Below are 14,231 nucleotides of genomic sequence, written 5' to 3' on the forward strand. Positions count from 1 at the left end.
CACATGAAACTGTTGCAGATAGAACGGGATGCGGAGCTGCGTCAGGCACACTTGGAATGAGCCTCTTGGCACCTTTCGCTGGCTCACAATGACCTGCACTATCATCCTTTGCTCAAAATGTGTTTGAGAGCGAATAAAGTGCATTTTCGAACAATGGTTGTGTGTGCCAAGCAACAATGCACATCACACTATATGTGTTCCATAAGTGCCAAAACGCTCTTCTCTGAGCGAGTGGAGTGCTTTTTTGGACGTGGCACACATGTGCCAAATATGGAGAAAATTTTTACCTCAAAGCCTATAGCTTGCTTGAAATGCATTATCACAGCGAGAGAAACACTTTTTCTCATTTTCGCTCTAACTCTACAGCAGTGCTTTTCAGCCACATGAAACTGTTGCAGATAGAACGGGATGCGGAGCTGCGTCAGGCACACTTGGAATGAGCCTCTTGGCACCTTTCGCTGGCTCACAATGACCTGCACTATCATCCTTTGCTCAAAATGTGTTTGAGAGCGAATAAAGTGCATTTTCGAACAATGGTTGTGTGTGCCAAGCAATAATGCACATCACACTATATGTGTTCCATAAGTGCCAAAACGCTCTTCTCTGAGCGAGTGGAGTGCTTTTTTGGATGTGGCACACATGTGCCATATATGGAGAAAATTTTTACCACAAAGCCTATAGCTTGCTTGAAATGCATTATCACAGCGAGAGAAACACTTTTTCTCATTTTCGCTCTAACTCTACAGAAGTGCTTTTCAGCCACTTGAAACTGTTGCAGATAGAACGGGATGCGGAGCTGCGTCAGGCACACTTGGAATGAGCCTCCTGGCACCTTCCGCTGGCTCACAATGACCTGCCCTATCATCCTTTGCTCAAAATGTGTTTGAGAGCGAATAAAGTGCATTTTCGAACAATGGTTGTGTGTGCCAAGCAATAATGCACATCACACTAAATGTGTTCCATAAGTGCCAAAACGCTCTTCTCTGAGCGAGTGGAGTGCTTTTTTGGACGTGGCACACATGTGCCATATATGGAGAAAATTTTTACCTGAAAGCCTATAGCTTGCTTGAAATGCATTATCACAGCGAGAGAAACACTTTTTCTCATTTTCGCTCTAACTCTACAGCAGTGCTTTTCAGCCACTTGAAACTGTTGCAGATAGAACGGGATGCGGAGCTGCGTCAGGCACACTTGGAATGAGCCTCCTGGCACCTTCCGCTGGCTCACAATGACCTGCCCTATCATCCTTTGCTCAAAATGTGTTTGAGAGCGAATAAAGTGCATTTTCGAACAATGGTTGTGTGTGCCAAGCAATAATGCACATCACACTAAATGTGTTCCATAAGTGCCAAAACGCTCTTCTCTGAGCGAGTGAAGTGCTTTTTTGGACGTGGCACACATGTGCCAAATATGGAGAAAATTTTTACCTCAAAGCCTATAGCTTGCTTGAAATGCATTATCACAGCGAGAGAAACACTTTTTCTCATTTTCGCTCTAACTCTAGAGCAGTGCTTTTCAGCCACTTGAAACTGTTGCAGATAGAACGGGATGCGGAGCTGCGTCAGGCACACTTGGAATGAGCCTCCTGGCACCTTCCGCTGGCTCACAATGACCTGCCCTATCATCCTTTGCTCAAAATGTGTTTGAGAGCAAATAAAGTGCATTTTCGAACAATGGTTGTGTGTGCCAAGCAATAATGCACATCACACTATATGTGTTCCATAAGTGCCAAAACGCTCTTCTCTGAGCGAGTGAAGTGCTTTTTTGGACGTGGCACACATGTGCCAAATATGGAGAAAATTTTTACCACAAAGCCTATAGCTTGCTTGAAATGCATTATCACAGCGAGAGAAACACTTTTTCTCATTTTCGCTCTAACTCTACAGCAGTGCTTTTCAGCCACATGAAACTGTTGCAGATAGAACGGGATGCGGAGCTGCGTCAGGCACACTTGGAATGAGCCTCTTGGCACCTTCCGCTGGCTCACAATGACCTGCCCTATCATCCTTTGCTCAAAATGTGTTTGAGAGCGAATAAAGTGCATTTTCGAACAATGGTTGTGTGTGCCAAGCAATAATGCACATCACACTAAATGTGTTCCATAAGTGCCAAAACGCTCTTCTCTGAGCGAGTGGAGTGCTTTTTTGGACGTGGCACACATGTGCCATATATGGAGAAAATTTTTACCTCAAAGCCTATAGCTTGCTTGAAATGCATTATCACAGCGAGAGAAACACTTTTTCTCATTTTCGCTCTAACTCTACAGCAGTGCTTTTCAGCCACTTGAAACTGTTGCAGATAGAACGGGATGCGGAGCTGCGTCAGGCACACTTGGAATGAGCCTCCTGGCACCTTCCGCTGGCTCACAATGACCTGCCCTATCATCCTTTGCTCAAAATGTGTTTGAGAGCGAATAAAGTGCATTTTCGAACAATGGTTGTGTGTGCCAAGCAATAATGCACATCACACTAAATGTGTTCCATAAGTGCCAAAACGCTCTTCTCTGAGCGAGTGGAGTGCTTTTTTGGACGTGGCACACATGTGCCATATATGGAGAAAATTTTTACCTCAAAGCCTATAGCTTGCTTGAAATGCATTATCACAGCGAGAGAAACACTTTTTCTCATTTTCGCTCTAACTCTAGAGCAGTGCTTTTCAGCCACTTGAAACTGTTGCAGATAGAACGGGATGCGGAGCTGCGTCAGGCACACTTGGAATGAGCCTCTTGGCACCTTTCGCTGGCTCACAATGACCTGCACTATCATCCTTTGCTCAAAATGTGTTTGAGAGCGAATAAAGTGCATTTTCGAACAATGGTTGTGTGTGCCAAGCAATAATGCACATCACACTATATGTGTTCCATACGTGCCAAAACGCTCTTCTCTGAGCGAGTGGAGTGCTTTTTTGGATGTGGCACACATGTGCCATATATGGAGAAAATTTTTACCACAAAGCCTATAGCTTGCTTGAAATGCATTATCACAGCGAGAGAAACACTTTTTCTCATTTTCGCTCTAACTCTACAGAAGTGCTTTTCAGCCACTTGAAACTGTTGCAGATAGAACGGGATGCGGAGCTGCGTCAGGCACACTTGGAATGAGCCTCCTGGCACCTTCCGCTGGCTCACAATGACCTGCCCTATCATCCTTTGCTCAAAATGTGTTTGAGAGCGAATAAAGTGCATTTTCGAACAATGGTTGTGTGTGCCAAGCAATAATGCACATCACACTAAATGTGTTCCATAAGTGCCAAAACGCTCTTCTCTGAGCGAGTGGAGTGCTTTTTTGGACGTGGCACACATGTGCCATATATGGAGAAAATTTTTACCTGAAAGCCTATAGCTTGCTTGAAATGCATTATCACAGCGAGAGAAACACTTTTTCTCATTTTCGCTCTAACTCTACAGCAGTGCTTTTCAGCCACTTGAAACTGTTGCAGATAGAACGGGATGCGGAGCTGCGTCAGGCACACTTGGAATGAGCCTCCTGGCACCTTCCGCTGGCTCACAATGACCTGCCCTATCATCCTTTGCTCAAAATGTGTTTGAGAGCGAATAAAGTGCATTTTCGAACAATGGTTGTGTGTGCCAAGCAATAATGCACATCACACTAAATGTGTTCCATAAGTGCCAAAACGCTCTTCTCTGAGCGAGTGAAGTGCTTTTTTGGACGTGGCACACATGTGCCAAATATGGAGAAAATTTTTACCTCAAAGCCTATAGCTTGCTTGAAATGCATTATCACAGCGAGAGAAACACTTTTTCTCATTTTCGCTCTAACTCTAGAGCAGTGCTTTTCAGCCACTTGAAACTGTTGCAGATAGAACGGGATGCGGAGCTGCGTCAGGCACACTTGGAATGAGCCTCCTGGCACCTTCCGCTGGCTCACAATGACCTGCCCTATCATCCTTTGCTCAAAATGTGTTTGAGAGCAAATAAAGTGCATTTTCGAACAATGGTTGTGTGTGCCAAGCAATAATGCACATCACACTATATGTGTTCCATAAGTGCCAAAACGCTCTTCTCTGAGCGAGTGAAGTGCTTTTTTGGACGTGGCACACATGTGCCAAATATGGAGAAAATTTTTACCACAAAGCCTATAGCTTGCTTGAAATGCATTATCACAGCGAGAGAAACACTTTTTCTCATTTTCGCTCTAACTCTACAGCAGTGCTTTTCAGCCACATGAAACTGTTGCAGATAGAACGGGATGCGGAGCTGCGTCAGGCACACTTGGAATGAGCCTCTTGGCACCTTCCGCTGGCTCACAATGACCTGCCCTATCATCCTTTGCTCAAAATGTGTTTGAGAGCGAATAAAGTGCATTTTCGAACAATGGTTGTGTGTGCCAAGCAATAATGCACATCACACTAAATGTGTTCCATAAGTGCCAAAACGCTCTTCTCTGAGCGAGTGGAGTGCTTTTTTGGACGTGGCACACATGTGCCATATATGGAGAAAATTTTTACCTCAAAGCCTATAGCTTGCTTGAAATGCATTATCACAGCGAGAGAAACACTTTTTCTCATTTTCGCTCTAACTCTACAGCAGTGCTTTTCAGCCACTTGAAACTGTTGCAGATAGAACGGGATGCGGAGCTGCGTCAGGCACACTTGGAATGAGCCTCCTGGCACCTTCCGCTGGCTCACAATGACCTGCCCTATCATCCTTTGCTCAAAATGTGTTTGAGAGCGAATAAAGTGCATTTTCGAACAATGGTTGTGTGTGCCAAGCAATAATGCACATCACACTAAATGTGTTCCATAAGTGCCAAAACGCTCTTCTCTGAGCGAGTGGAGTGCTTTTTTGGACGTGGCACACATGTGCCATATATGGAGAAAATTTTTACCTCAAAGCCTATAGCTTGCTTGAAATGCATTATCACAGCGAGAGAAACACTTTTTCTCATTTTCGCTCTAACTCTAGAGCAGTGCTTTTCAGCCACTTGAAACTGTTGCAGATAGAACGGGATGCGGAGCTGCGTCAGGCACACTTGGAATGAGCCTCTTGGCACCTTTCGCTGGCTCACAATGACCTGCACTATCATCCTTTGCTCAAAATGTGTTTGAGAGCGAATAAAGTGCATTTTCGAACAATGGTTGTGTGTGCCAAGCAATAATGCACATCACACTATATGTGTTCCATACGTGCCAAAACGCTCTTCTCTGAGCGAGTGGAGTGCTTTTTTGGATGTGGCACACATGTGCCATATATGGAGAAAATTTTTACCACAAAGCCTATAGCTTGCTTGAAATGCATTATCACAGCGAGAGAAACACTTTTTCTCATTTTCGCTCTAACTCTACAGCAGTGCTTTTCAGCCACATGAAACTGTTGCAGATAGAACGGGATGCGGAGCTGCGTCAGGCACACTTGGAATGAGCCTCTTGGCACCTTTCGCTGGCTCACAATGACCTGCACTATCATCCTTTGCTCAAAATGTGTTTGAGAGCGAATAAAGTGCATTTTCGAACAATGGTTGTGTGTGCCAAGCAATAATGCACATCACACTATATGTGTTCCATAAGTGCCAAAACGCTCTTCTCTGAGCGAGTGGAGTGCTTTTTTGGATGTGGCACACATGTGCCATATATGGAGAAAATTTTTACCACAAAGCCTATAGCTTGCTTGAAATGCATTATCACAGCGAGAGAAACACTTTTTCTCATTTTCGCTCTAACTCTACAGAAGTGCTTTTCAGCCACTTGAAACTGTTTTAGATAGAACGGGATGCGGAGCTGCGTCAGGCACACTTGGAATGAGCCTCCTGGCACCTTCCGCTGGCTCACAATGACCTGCCCTATCATCCTTTGCTCAAAATGTGTTTGAGAGCGAATAAAGTGCATTTTCGAACAATGGTTGTGTGTGCCAAGCAATAATGCACATCACACTAAATGTGTTCCATAAGTGCCAAAACGCTCTTCTCTGAGCGAGTGGAGTGCTTTTTTGGACGTGGCACACATGTGCCATATATGGAGAAAATTTTTACCTGAAAGCCTATAGCTTGCTTGAAATGCATTATCACAGCGAGAGAAACACTTTTTCTCATTTTCGCTCTAACTCTACAGCAGTGCTTTTCAGCCACTTGAAACTGTTGCAGATAGAACGGGATGCGGAGCTGCGTCAGGCACACTTGGAATGAGCCTCCTGGCACCTTCCGCTGGCTCACAATGACCTGCCCTATCATCCTTTGCTCAAAATGTGTTTGAGAGCGAATAAAGTGCATTTTCGAACAATGGTTGTGTGTGCCAAGCAATAATGCACATCACACTAAATGTGTTCCATAAGTGCCAAAACGCTCTTCTCTGAGCGAGTGAAGTGCTTTTTTGGACGTGGCACACATGTGCCAAATATGGAGAAAATTTTTACCTCAAAGCCTATAGCTTGCTTGAAATGCATTATCACAGCGAGAGAAACACTTTTTCTCATTTTCGCTCTAACTCTAGAGCAGTGCTTTTCAGCCACTTGAAACTGTTGCAGATAGAACGGGATGCGGAGCTGCGTCAGGCACACTTGGAATGAGCCTCTTGGCACCTTTCGCTGGCTCACAATGACCTGCACTATCATCCTTTGCTCAAAATGTGTTTGAGAGCGAATAAAGTGCATTTTCGAACAATGGTTGTGTGTGCCAAGCAATAATGCACATCACACTATATGTGTTCCATAAGTGCCAAAACGCTCTTCTCTGAGCGAGTGGAGTGCTTTTTTGGATGTGGCACATGTGCCATATATGGAGAAAATTTTTACCACAAAGCCTATAGCTTGCTTGAAATGCATTATCACAGCGAGAGAAACACTTTTTCTCATTTTCGCTCTAACTCTACAGAAGTGCTTTTCAGCCACTTGAAACTGTTGCAGATAGAACGGGATGCGGAGCTGCGTCAGGCACACTTGGAATGAGCCTCCTGGCACCTTCCGCTGGCTCACAATGACCTGCCCTATCATCCTTTGCTCAAAATGTGTTTGAGAGCAAATAAAGTGCATTTTCGAACAATGGTTGTGTGTGCCAAGCAATAATGCACATCACACTATATGTGTTCCATAAGTGCCAAAACGCTCTTCTCTGAGCGAGTGAAATGCTTTTTTGGACGTGGCACACATGTGCCAAATATGGAGAAAATTTTTACCTCAAAGCCTATAGCTTGCTTGAAATGCATTATCACAGCGAGAGAAACACTTTTTCTCATTTTCGCTCTAACTCTACAGCAGTGCTTTTCAGCCACATGAAACTGTTGCAGATAGAACGGGATGCGGAGCTGCGTCAGGCACACTTGGAATGAGCCTCTTGGCACCTTTCGCTGGCTCACAATGACCTGCACTATCATCCTTTGCTCAAAATGTGTTTGAGAGCGAATAAAGTGCATTTTCGAACAATGGTTGTGTGTGCCAAGCAACAATGCACATCACACTATATGTGTTCCATAAGTGCCAAAACGCTCTTCTCTGAGCGAGTGGAGTGCTTTTTTGGACGTGGCACACATGTGCCAAATATGGAGAAAATTTTTACCTCAAAGCCTATAGCTTGCTTGAAATGCATTATCACAGCGAGAGAAACACTTTTTCTCATTTTCGCTCTAACTCTACAGCAGTGCTTTTCAGCCACATGAAACTGTTGCAGATAGAACGGGATGCGGAGCTGCGTCAGGCACACTTGGAATGAGCCTCTTGGCACCTTTCGCTGGCTCACAATGACCTGCACTATCATCCTTTGCTCAAAATGTGTTTGAGAGCGAATAAAGTGCATTTTCGAACAATGGTTGTGTGTGCCAAGCAATAATGCACATCACACTATATGTGTTCCATAAGTGCCAAAACGCTCTTCTCTGAGCGAGTGGAGTGCTTTTTTGGATGTGGCACACATGTGCCATATATGGAGAAAATTTTTACCACAAAGCCTATAGCTTGCTTGAAATGCATTATCACAGCGAGAGAAACACTTTTTCTCATTTTCGCTCTAACTCTACAGAAGTGCTTTTCAGCCACTTGAAACTGTTGCAGATAGAACGGGATGCGGAGCTGCGTCAGGCACACTTGGAATGAGCCTCCTGGCACCTTCCGCTGGCTCACAATGACCTGCCCTATCATCCTTTGCTCAAAATGTGTTTGAGAGCGAATAAAGTGCATTTTCGAACAATGGTTGTGTGTGCCAAGCAATAATGCACATCACACTAAATGTGTTCCATAAGTGCCAAAACGCTCTTCTCTGAGCGAGTGGAGTGCTTTTTTGGACGTGGCACACATGTGCCATATATGGAGAAAATTTTTACCTGAAAGCCTATAGCTTGCTTGAAATGCATTATCACAGCGAGAGAAACACTTTTTCTCATTTTCGCTCTAACTCTACAGCAGTGCTTTTCAGCCACTTGAAACTGTTGCAGATAGAACGGGATGCGGAGCTGCGTCAGGCACACTTGGAATGAGCCTCCTGGCACCTTCCGCTGGCTCACAATGACCTGCCCTATCATCCTTTGCTCAAAATGTGTTTGAGAGCGAATAAAGTGCATTTTCGAACAATGGTTGTGTGTGCCAAGCAATAATGCACATCACACTAAATGTGTTCCATAAGTGCCAAAACGCTCTTCTCTGAGCGAGTGAAGTGCTTTTTTGGACGTGGCACACATGTGCCAAATATGGAGAAAATTTTTACCTCAAAGCCTATAGCTTGCTTGAAATGCATTATCACAGCGAGAGAAACACTTTTTCTCATTTTCGCTCTAACTCTAGAGCAGTGCTTTTCAGCCACTTGAAACTGTTGCAGATAGAACGGGATGCGGAGCTGCGTCAGGCACACTTGGAATGAGCCTCTTGGCACCTTTCGCTGGCTCACAATGACCTGCACTATCATCCTTTGCTCAAAATGTGTTTGAGAGCGAATAAAGTGCATTTTCGAACAATGGTTGTGTGTGCCAAGCAATAATGCACATCACACTATATGTGTTCCATAAGTGCCAAAACGCTCTTCTCTGAGCGAGTGGAGTGCTTTTTTGGATGTGGCACATGTGCCATATATGGAGAAAATTTTTACCACAAAGCCTATAGCTTGCTTGAAATGCATTATCACAGCGAGAGAAACACTTTTTCTCATTTTCGCTCTAACTCTACAGAAGTGCTTTTCAGCCACTTGAAACTGTTGCAGATAGAACGGGATGCGGAGCTGCGTCAGGCACACTTGGAATGAGCCTCCTGGCACCTTCCGCTGGCTCACAATGACCTGCCCTATCATCCTTTGCTCAAAATGTGTTTGAGAGCGAATAAAGTGCATTTTCGAACAATGGTTGTGTGTGCCAAGCAATAATGCACATCACACTAAATGTGTTCCATAAGTGCCAAAACGCTCTTCTCTGAGCGAGTGAAGTGCTTTTTTGGACGTGGCACACATGTGCCAAATATGGAGAAAATTTTTACCTCAAAGCCTATAGCTTGCTTGAAATGCATTATCACAGCGAGAGAAACACTTTTTCTCATTTTCGCTCTAACTCTAGAGCAGTGCTTTTCAGCCACTTGAAACTGTTGCAGATAGAACGGGATGCGGAGCTGCGTCAGGCACACTTGGAATGAGCCTCTTGGCACCTTTCGCTGGCTCACAATGACCTGCACTATCATCCTTTGCTCAAAATGTGTTTGAGAGCGAATAAAGTGCATTTTCGAACAATGGTTGTGTGTGCCAAGCAATAATGCACATCACACTATATGTGTTCCATAAGTGCCAAAACGCTCTTCTCTGAGCGAGTGGAGTGCTTTTTTGGATGTGGCACATGTGCCATATATGGAGAAAATTTTTACCACAAAGCCTATAGCTTGCTTGAAATGCATTATCACAGCGAGAGAAACACTTTTTCTCATTTTCGCTCTAACTCTACAGAAGTGCTTTTCAGCCACTTGAAACTGTTGCAGATAGAACGGGATGCGGAGCTGCGTCAGGCACACTTGGAATGAGCCTCCTGGCACCTTCCGCTGGCTCACAATGACCTGCCCTATCATCCTTTGCTCAAAATGTGTTTGAGAGCGAATAAAGTGCATTTTCGAACAATGGTTGTGTGTGCCAAGCAATAATGCACATCACACTAAATGTGTTCCATAAGTGCCAAAACGCTCTTCTCTGAGCGAGTGGAGTGCTTTTTTGGACGTGGCACACATGTGCCAAATATGGAGAAAATTTTTACCTCAAAGCCTATAGCTTGCTTGAAATGCATTATCACAGCGAGAGAAACACTTTTTCTCATTTTCGCTCTAACTCTACAGCAGTGCTTTTCAGCCACATGAAACTGTTGCAGATAGAACGGGATGCGGAGCTGCGTCAGGCACACTTGGAATGAGCCTCTTGGCACCTTTCGCTGGCTCACAATGACCTGCACTATCATCCTTTGCTCAAAATGTGTTTGAGAGCGAATAAAGTGCATTTTCGAACAATGGTTGTGTGTGCCAAGCAATAATGCACATCACACTAAATGTGTTCCATAAGTGCCAAAACGCTCTTCTCTGAGCGAGTGGAGTGCTTTTTTGGACGTGGCACACATGTGCCATATATGGAGAAAATTTTTACCTCAAAGCCTATAGCTTGCTTGAAATGCATTATCACAGCGAGAGAAACACTTTTTCTCATTTTCGCTCTAACTCTACAGCAGTGCTTTTCAGCCACATGAAACTGTTGCAGATAGAACGGGATGCGGAGCTGCGTCAGGCACAATTGGAATGAGCCTCTTGGCACCTTCCGCTGGCTCACAATGACCTGCACTATCATCCTTTGCTCAAAATGTGTTTGAGAGCGAATAAAGTGCATTTTCGAACAATGGTTGTGTGTGCCAAGCAATAATGCACATCACACTATATGTGTTCCATAAGTGCCAAAACGCTCTTCTCTGAGCGAGTGGAGTGCTTTTTTGGATGTGGCACACATGTGCCATATATGGAGAAAATTTTTACCACAAAGCCTATAGCTTGCTTGAAATGCATTATCACAGCGAGAGAAACACTTTTTCTCATTTTCGCTCTAACTCTACAGAAGTGCTTTTCAGCCACTTGAAACTGTTGCAGATAGAACGGGATGCGGAGCTGCGTCAGGCACACTTGGAATGAGCCTCCTGGCACCTTCCGCTGGCTCACAATGACCTGCCCTATCATCCTTTGCTCAAAATGTGTTTGAGAGCGAATAAAGTGCATTTTCGAACAATGGTTGTGTGTGCCAAGCAATAATGCACATCACACTATATGTGTTCCATAAGTGCCAAAACGCTCTTCTCTGAGCGAGTGAAATGCTTTTTTGGACGTGGCACACATGTGCCAAATATGGAGAAAATTTTTACCTCAAAGCCTATAGCTTGCTTGAAATGCATTATCACAGCGAGAGAAACACTTTTTCTCATTTTCGCTCTAACTCTACAGCAGTGCTTTTCAGCCACATGAAACTGTTGCAGATAGAACGGGATGCGGAGCTGCGTCAGGCACACTTGGAATGAGCCTCTTGGCACCTTTCGCTGGCTCACAATGACCTGCACTATCATCCTTTGCTCAAAATGTGTTTGAGAGCGAATAAAGTGCATTTTCGAACAATGGTTGTGTGTGCCAAGCAACAATGCACATCACACTATATGTGTTCCATAAGTGCCAAAACGCTCTTCTCTGAGCGAGTGGAGTGCTTTTTTGGACGTGGCACACATGTGCCAAATATGGAGAAAATTTTTACCTCAAAGCCTATAGCTTGCTTGAAATGCATTATCACAGCGAGAGAAACACTTTTTCTCATTTTCGCTCTAACTCTACAGCAGTGCTTTTCAGCCACATGAAACTGTTGCAGATAGAACGGGATGCGGAGCTGCGTCAGGCACACTTGGAATGAGCCTCTTGGCACCTTTCGCTGGCTCACAATGACCTGCACTATCATCCTTTGCTCAAAATGTGTTTGAGAGCGAATAAAGTGCATTTTCGAACAATGGTTGTGTGTGCCAAGCAATAATGCACATCACACTATATGTGTTCCATAAGTGCCAAAACGCTCTTCTCTGAGCGAGTGGAGTGCTTTTTTGGATGTGGCACACATGTGCCATATATGGAGAAAATTTTTACCACAAAGCCTAAAGCTTGCTTGAAATGCATTATCACAGCGAGAGAAACACTTTTTCTCATTTTCGCTCTAACTCTACAGAAGTGCTTTTCAGCCACTTGAAACTGTTGCAGATAGAACGGGATGCGGAGCTGCGTCAGGCACACTTGGAATGAGCCTCCTGGCACCTTCCGCTGGCTCACAATGACCTGCCCTATCATCCTTTGCTCAAAATGTGTTTGAGAGCGAATAAAGTGCATTTTCGAACAATGGTTGTGTGTGCCAAGCAATAATGCACATCACACTAAATGTGTTCCATAAGTGCCAAAACGCTCTTCTCTGAGCGAGTGGAGTGCTTTTTTGGACGTGGCACACATGTGCCAAATATGGAGAAAATTTTTACCTCAAAGCCTATAGCTTGCTTGAAATGCATTATCACAGCGAGAGAAACACTTTTTCTCATTTTCGCTCTAACTCTACAGCAGTGCTTTTCAGCCACATGAAACTGTTGCAGATAGAACGGGATGCGGAGCTGCGTCAGGCACACTTGGAATGAGCCTCTTGGCACCTTTCGCTGGCTCACAATGACCTGCACTATCATCCTTTGCTCAAAATGTGTTTGAGAGCGAATAAAGTGCATTTTCGAACAATGGTTGTGTGTGCCAAGCAATAATGCACATCACACTAAATGTGTTCCATAAGTGCCAAAACGCTCTTCTCTGAGCGAGTGGAGTGCTTTTTTGGACGTGGCACACATGTGCCATATATGGAGAAAATTTTTACCTCAAAGCCTATAGCTTGCTTGAAATGCATTATCACAGCGAGAGAAACACTTTTTCTCATTTTCGCTCTAACTCTACAGCAGTGCTTTTCAGCCACATGAAACTGTTGCAGATAGAACGGGATGCGGAGCTGCGTCAGGCACACTTGGAATGAGCCTCTTGGCACCTTCCGCTGGCTCACAATGACCTGCACTATCATCCTTTGCTCAAAATGTGTTTGAGAGCGAATAAAGTGCATTTTCGAACAATGGTTGTGTGTGCCAAGCAATAATGCACATCACACTATATGTGTTCCATAAGTGCCAAAACGCTCTTCTCTGAGCGAGTGGAGTGCTTTTTTGGATGTGGCACACATGTGCCATATATGGAGAAAATTTTTACCACAAAGCCTATAGCTTGCTTGAAATGCATTATCACAGCGAGAGAAACACTTTTTCTCATTTTCGCTCTAACTCTACAGAAGTGCTTTTCAGCCACTTGAAACTGTTGCAGATAGAACGGGATGCGGAGCTGCGTCAGGCACACTTGGAATGAGCCTCCTGGCACCTTCCGCTGGCTCACAATGACCTGCCCTATCATCCTTTGCTCAAAATGTGTTTGAGAGCGAATAAAGTGCATTTTCGAACAATGGTTGTGTGTGCCAAGCAATAATGCACATCACACTAAATGTGTTCCATAAGTGCCAAAACGCTCTTCTCTGAGCGAGTGGAGTGCTTTTTTGGACGTGGCACACATGTGCCATATATGGAGAAAATTTTTACCTCAAAGCCTATAGCTTGCTTGAAATGCATTATCACAGCGAGAGAAACACTTTTTCTCATTTTCGCTCTAACTCTAGAGCAGTGCTTTTCAGCCACTTGAAACTGTTGCAGATAGAACGGGATGCGGAGCTGCGTCAGGCACACTTGGAATGAGCCTCTTGGCACCTTTCGCTGGCTCACAATGACCTGCACTATCATCCTTTGCTCAAAATGTGTTTGAGAGCGAATAAAGTGCATTTTCGAACAATGGTTGTGTGTGCCAAGCAATAATGCACATCACACTATATGTGTTCCATAAGTGCCAAAACGCTCTTCTCTGAGCGAGTGGAGTGCTTTTTTGGATGTGGCACACATGTGCCATATATGGAGAAAATTTTTACCACAAAGCCTATAGCTTGCTTGAAATGCATTATCACAGCGAGAGAAACACTTTTTCTCATTTTCGCTCTAACTCTACAGAAGTGCTTTTCAGCCACTTGAAACTGTTGCAGATAGAACGGGATGCGGAGCTGCGTCAGGCACACTTGGAATGAGCCTCCTGGCACCTTCCGCTGGCTCACAATGACCTGCCCTATCATCCTTTGCTCAAAATGTGTTTGAGAGCAAATAAAGTGCATTTTCGAACAATGGTTGTGTGTGCCAAGCAATAA

This window comes from Doryrhamphus excisus, linkage group LG2, assembly GCF_037039965.1.
Source record: "Doryrhamphus excisus strain RoL-2023G ecotype Guam linkage group LG2, RoL_Dexc_Guam_v1.1, whole genome shotgun sequence".
Taxonomy (NCBI): Eukaryota; Metazoa; Chordata; class Actinopteri; order Syngnathiformes; family Syngnathidae; genus Doryrhamphus; species Doryrhamphus excisus.